Below are 7,010 nucleotides of genomic sequence, written 5' to 3'. Positions count from 1 at the left end.
CTAGCTTGGTCTGCAGAGTGAGTTCCAAGACAGTCAGGGCTATAGAGAGAAACCCTGTCTCAAAAAACAGCGAAAACCAACAAAGGGTTCCAACAAACAAAGGGTTCCTCTCGAGCCCTCATCCATCGTGTAGAGCATTAGAAACCTCAAGAAGGCAGCTCTGCACTCTGTTAGCCCCTACTTGGAAATCTGGTTAGCCAGATTGCAATTTTTTTTAAAGTATGTTTTGTGTTATGTTTGTGCACAGAAATTATTTGGATTACCCACAAATTATTTTATATTCATGATAGAGACTTTTTAAATTTTGCTTGTTAGCAGAAGTGTGGATAAGTGACAGCTGTTGTGAGTGAGGAGACCATCATTAAGCAAAATTGGGCGATTTCAAGTAAGAAGTAGTAACTAATAAATTTAACCAAGGAGCAGGAAAACTTAGTAATGTTAAGAATTTCAAATGTTTATTTAGCAATAGATATTCACAGTGTCCATGAACATCAGGAAATGATCAGGATAGTCCTTTTTCATGAATAAAGCTTCTGGAGTGGGTGGCTAGCACTTGCTATTGTCCTGAATGTATCTCTACCTCCTTGGTGAAGCCATGGGGTGGGGCCCCATGATGAGGCTAGCTTTCCTATCAGAAGAACAGGAAATAGCATCCTTCCACATGATTTTTTCCCCATCTTTTCCTTCTATCTCCCTCCCTTCTCGCTCTCTTTCTCTGCCTCCCACTCTCTTATGCCTCATCTCTTCTTTATCTCATTTGTCTCTGTTTCCCTCCCTTCCTCTCTTCTTCCATTATCTGCTCCTCTCCTCTCCTCTCCTCTCCTCTCCTCTCCTCTCCTCTCCTCTCCTCCTCTCCTCTCTCCTCTCCTCTCCTCTCCTCTCCTCTCCTCTCCCCTAACTTGGTCTCTCCTCCAGCCTTGGAGCCTTGGAAGGACATTTATGAAGTCAGCCCTCTGGAAGTTGGGGAAGGACACTCACCAGGCACTTAGTCCACTGGCGTCATGATCTTGGACTCGTCCCCGTTTATAACTGTAAGAAACACTTGTAACGAGCCACCTGATCTGTGGTATTGTATTATAGCAACTTGGAAACTAAGACAGAAAGCTTATTTTATGGATTTGTTTCAGTGAATGACTCTTTCATAGTTATTGAATTTTCTTGTTATGAGGATTTGTTTCTTTTATGTATAGATTATGGGTAGTCAGGCTCATAATTGAGAAATTTTATCTGAATCTTCTAATTTAGATCTTTCCAAACCACTATTGTTGAAAATTCTTTATCTTATATACTTGAAATCACAAAGTTTCAGCTTTCAGATTTTTTAAAAAATTTTGTAATACTTGTATAAATGCAATAAGATATCTTGATAATGAATCCAAGTCTAAAAAAGTTCACTTGTGTTAGTGCACTCCTTATACATACAACCTAAGGTCATTTCATACAATATTCTTAGTGTGCCTGTATTCTGATGGTATTGACCAATCTCAGGAAGCCGACTGTAGAATTTTCCAGTTATGATTGTTACATTAGTATTTCTAGTTTCAAATTTGGCAACATTTTGGATACTTACAGTTAGAATTACTCAACTTTCTTTTTGAATGAAGTTTATTATTATTATTATTATTATTATTATTATTATTATTATTATTAAATTAGTAACAAGCTTTCTTCACATGTCAATCCCAGCTCCCTCTCCCTCCTGTCCTCCCCCACCCAACCCTCCCAAACCCCTAACCTATCCCCTGTCTGCTCCCTAGGGAGGGTGAGACCCTCCATGGGGCTCTCCAAAATCTGCCATATCATCCCAGGCAGGGCCTAGGCCCTCCCCTATGTGTCCAGACTGAGAGAGCATCCCTCCATGTGGAATGGGCTCCCAAAGTCCATTTGTGTGCCAGGGATAAATACTGGTCTACCACCCAGGCACCATAGATTGCTGAGGCTGACACCCACACTCAGGGGTCTGGATCAGTCCCATGCTGGCCTCTTATCCAGCTGATGCCTGGGGTCCCTGAGCTCCCCCTTGTTCAGGTCATCTGTTTTTGTGGGTTTCACCAGTCAGGTCTTGACCCCATTGCTCATCAGTCCTCCCTCTCTGCAACTGGGTTCCAGGAGTTCAGTTCAGTGTTTAGCTGTGGGTGTCTGCCTCTGCTTCCATCAACCACTGAATGAAGGCTCTAGGATGGCATATAAGGTAGTCATCAATCTCATTATTGAGGAAGGGTATTTAAGGTAGCCTTTCCACTATTGCTTAGATTGCCAGTTGGTGCTATCCTTGTAGATCCCTGGAAATTTCCCTAGTGCCAGATTTCTCTTTAAACCTACAATAGCTCCCTCCATTATGATAACTCCCATCTTGCTCTCCTCCATTCTTCCCCTGACTCAACCTTCTTGTTCCCCCATGTCCTCAACTTTCTTTTTGAATGAAGTTTATTATTATTATTACTATTATTATTATTATTATTATTATTATTATTATTATTATTATTAAATTAGTAACAAGCTTTCTTCACATGTCAATAAGATATCTCCTCCCCCCTCCTTCTCCCATCTTCCTCCCCCCTCCCCCCATGCTCCCAACTTGCTCAGGAGATCCTGTAACATTCTTCTTTTCTGAGTACCATGCATTTCCCTCCTAAGGTCCTCCCTGTTTCCCAGATACTCTGGAGGTGGGGTTGTAAGCTAGAAATCCCCTGCTCCATGTCTAAAATCCATATATGAGTGAGCATATACCATGTTTGTCTTTTTGTGACTGGGTTACTTTACTTAGGATGGTTAGTTACTTCTAGTGACATCCATTTGCTTGCAAATTTCAAGATTCCATTGTGTTTTTTTTTCACTGAGTAGTACTCCATTGCATAAATGTACCACATTTTCTCTATTCACTCTTCAGTTGAAGGGCATCTAGGTTGCTTCCAGGTTCTGGCTGTTATAAATAGTGCTGCTATGAACATAGTTGAACAGATGTCCTTATTGTATAAATGTGCATCTTTTGGGTATATGCCTAGTAGTGGAATTGCTGGATATTGTGGTAGACTGATTCAACTGATTTTTTACAACAGAATAGCAAACAGTAGAAGAAAACTTGTAACATAGAGAACAATGACAAAGTCACAATGATTCCTATGAAATGGGGATGTTCTGGGACATACAAATCTTTTATATGTTCTTCCAATCAAACCATTCAATGTTTCTCCAAGTTAATTAAAGGTAAAGATATTAAAATGTATACTTTTCTGAAAACGTGGTATTGCAACAATAATGTCTTTGTCTTTTGGAATGTTCCTGTTTATTATCAAATGGGAAACAGATTGAGCATGGATCATGTGTGCATTGAAAAAGCTCATATTATGAATAGCTATTGTTTCATCTATTGCAAGGATAGGAAGCCATTAAAAGTCTGATTTTAAACATTTTTAATAAAAGCATTTTTCTAAAGCTCATTAGGAACAATATTTCCTAATGGTTGGGCATTCCTTTTGAGAGAAGATTGGTGTTTTCTTTTCTTACCCTGGTCAGAAAGGCAAAGGTCAACAAAACAATGGGAAAGGGGGCCCTCATTTTGTACTGGTGGGATTTCAAACCAGTCCAGCCATTTTGGGAATTATTGTGGAGAATCCTCAAAAATCTAAAAATAAATCTACCATACAACACTCCTTGGAAATTGTGTAAAGGACCTGACATTTGACTCCACCAATTCTTCCTCAGCCATGTTCACCATTGTTCTGCTCACAAGAGCACTAGTCACTTCTATGAAGTGGAAACTGCTAAGTGTCCTTCACCTGACAAATGGATAATGAAAATGTGTTTCATATGCACTATGTAATACTGTTCTGCTATAAAGAAAAATGCAGTCAGTCATGAACTAGAAAAGACCATATTGCATGATGGAACTCAAACTCAGAAAGGAAAACATGGTAAGTTCTTCTTATCTAAGGATTCTAGTACTCAAATGCAAGTACATATCCTTGAGCAACTGCAGAGATCAGGAAAGTAAAAACAGTCCATTGCATAGGGGAAAGCTGGAGCAATAGAGACAGGAATGGTAGGGTACAAGAGATCTGAAGGAGGAAATGGGGAAATTAGTGGAGTGGAGGGATAAATACAGAAGAAGGATGGAAAAGTAACAGTAAGGATGTCTAAAAATGTTAAATCATAGTATTAGCTACCTAAAAATATCTGTAATACACATATGTTAGTATATACATATATAGTTTAAATGACATTTTTCATCTGGACTGACAATGCCTCCCAAAACCATAGACCATCTAACAAACCCCTGAAAACAAGGCATGAAATGTTCCCTTTTGAGTTGTTAGTCAGAGCTGTCCAAGAGTCTCTGAAACATAACAAGTTAGTACAATTGCCCTCAGGTGCTTCCCAGAGGTAGAAAGTAAATCCTTATTTCTGAGAAACTATGTGCTTCGGACATAGAACCTAGAGGATCTGGGCTAGTTCTGACACAAAAGTCTTCTCCCTAATAACTCAATTTCACACCAGAAGGTGCCATGCCTCCCATTCTAAAAGTGGGAGGTGACCAATGTCTCTGTCCAGTTAAGACATCTATTAACCACCACAACAACAAGCATGGCATGATAATCCTAACAGTACAGTAATGGCATGTATAACTTGGTGTTAACTAACAGCCAGTCAGAAGGACTTAAGACCAACACAAAGGGGAGATCATACCTGGTACTGGAAATAGCCATCTACCCAGGGATAATAAAGTCATGTATCTTAGAGGAGAATCTACAACCACCACTTTATTGAACCAGTATAATCCATAACTGTATTCTAAATATTTGTCCTTATAACAATACCTGTTGTCAATGTAACTTCTGTTTGGAACAGACAGAGACAATTACAAAAACAACTGATCAAAATGCAGTTGTTAGGCCCACTCCCAACTGATGCAAAGAATCTGATGTGTCAGTTTTGCTTTTTCCTTAGGGTGACTCTAGGATAGGTGTCAGCTATCAGAGTCCCAGCATTCTGTAAGTGATGCACAGTCTCAGTGATTAAAGTCATTACTTTTGCAAGGAAGGGTTGATATGTTATGAACTACCAAACATTTTCATAGATATTGATGAAGATTTTGTGCTCTTTCTATAAAGATGTAGCTGTTGATACATCTATAGATGGTAGATTTCTTTCTTTTGTTTTCCCCATGTTGAAATGCCTAACATGGTAACAGGTAGAGACTTCAGTTTCTGGGGAAAATATATTCATGCAACATGACAGTAGAGCTCTCTGCATAAATATGGGAAATGCAATTAGTACAATCAAAGAATGTATTTTTCTAAGATATTAAGACCATCTGAATGGCGGTCAGTGTTAATTGATGCATTGTAATGATTGCAACAAATAATAGAAGATATACATCACATATAGAATTATACTTGGCTGACTACATATATTACAACATTATTTTGCTTTTAAACTTTATTTTTAATTCTATTTTTTACATAAGAATTTTATCCAGACTTTGTTGTCGTTGCATGTGTATTTGTGCATCTGCCCTATTTGTTCTGAGGATCAAACTGAGGTCATCAGGATTGTGTGGCAAGTCACTCTATCCACTGAGCAACCTTTCCAGCCCTTAAATCTTTTGCTTTGTCGAGAACGCACCATAGTTTTGTATCTTGAGCTTGGGCCTCTCATATCACTGTGACCATCCTATATCACCAAGGTATGGCTGCCCTCAGATTGTCCACACATGCTTGGTCCCATATGATTGCAAATGACAAAAGAGAGTAATTGGCTTTCCTTACCTTCATGGACAAAACTCTGTTATCATGGAATAAATAGGCTGTGGGGAGGTGGATTTTGATACTGAGTGTGTAGTTTCTCTTCAATAACATTAAATGGCGCTTGTTCTTTTTAAAGTGTGGCCTAATCAATGCTGTGAAACTGAGTCACATTCTGTCCCTCTTAAAAGAGGCCAGTGTGCTGGGTGTTGGTGGCACACACCTTTAATCCCAACAGGGAGGTAGAGGCAGGTGGATCTCTATGAGTTCGAGGCCAGCCTGGTCTACAGAGTGAGTGCCAGGACAGGCTCCAAAGCAACACAGAGAAACCCTGTCTTGCAAAAACGGAAACAAACAAATAAACAAACAAAAAAGAGGTCAGTGCTTCCTCTTTGCTTTAACATATCCACCATGAATTCCACTGTGAGAGCAGATGCAACTGGGTTCCTTAGTTTATTTTGAATTTCACATGGGCAAACTTTTTGTAAGCATCTTAATCAAAAGCCTCAAGCATTATAGTAGCATAGCCCAGTTGCTAACTTGAGGGAGAAAGGATATTTTAGAAAAGAAACATAGGGAAAGAAATGGGACTTTCTGGGTGAAATTAGGGACAAATGAGTACTCAAGTGCTTTGGTGAAATGTATATGTGGGGTGTAGTAATCATCAGGCTTCGGCTTCCTCTGCTCTTCCACCCTCTGACTCCCCCACCTGCAAGGTCAGCTGCTCCAAGGAGCAATTCATAACATTACAGCTCATATTGTGGTTGCAGTTCCAGAATTGACATGAAACTAAATCAGTCTTGAGTGCTGTAGGATAACGCAGCTACCTTCCTAGTTTACCAAGCCCTCCACGACGCCCAATAAATCTCAGAAAGGTAGCATTCCACCCCTGCCTGCCAGTTTTCTCCCCTCACAAAAGGGCCTTGAAATGGAAACAATGAAGTCCTCTTTAAGGCAGATTTTATGCCAGGAAGAAAAAAGACGTGCATGGAAGCCACGTTCTTAAATTGCCTTTTCGAACCCTGGTGTAAGCACTTTGCAAGACAGCATTAAACGAACCCTCAACCTACTGCACATTCCCAGTTGCTGGGGCCACAGGGCATGAAAACATGCATGAAAAGTTTAGAAACTGTACCCACAAAGTTCCTTATTGTTTCTCAAGAGCAGAAGGTAAGGTTCAAATAAAATCTAGGCCACTAATAAACATATGTTCTCTACAAGTGTGCATTGCTTCAACTTTCAGGGACACCCAAGGCTTTCTCGAGA

This window comes from Cricetulus griseus, chromosome 2 (genome assembly GCF_003668045.3).
Source record: "Cricetulus griseus strain 17A/GY chromosome 2, alternate assembly CriGri-PICRH-1.0, whole genome shotgun sequence".
NCBI classification, from domain to species: domain Eukaryota; kingdom Metazoa; phylum Chordata; class Mammalia; order Rodentia; family Cricetidae; genus Cricetulus; species Cricetulus griseus.
The sequence above is the reverse complement of the archived record's forward strand: the minus strand, read 5'-3'. Positions refer to the sequence as shown.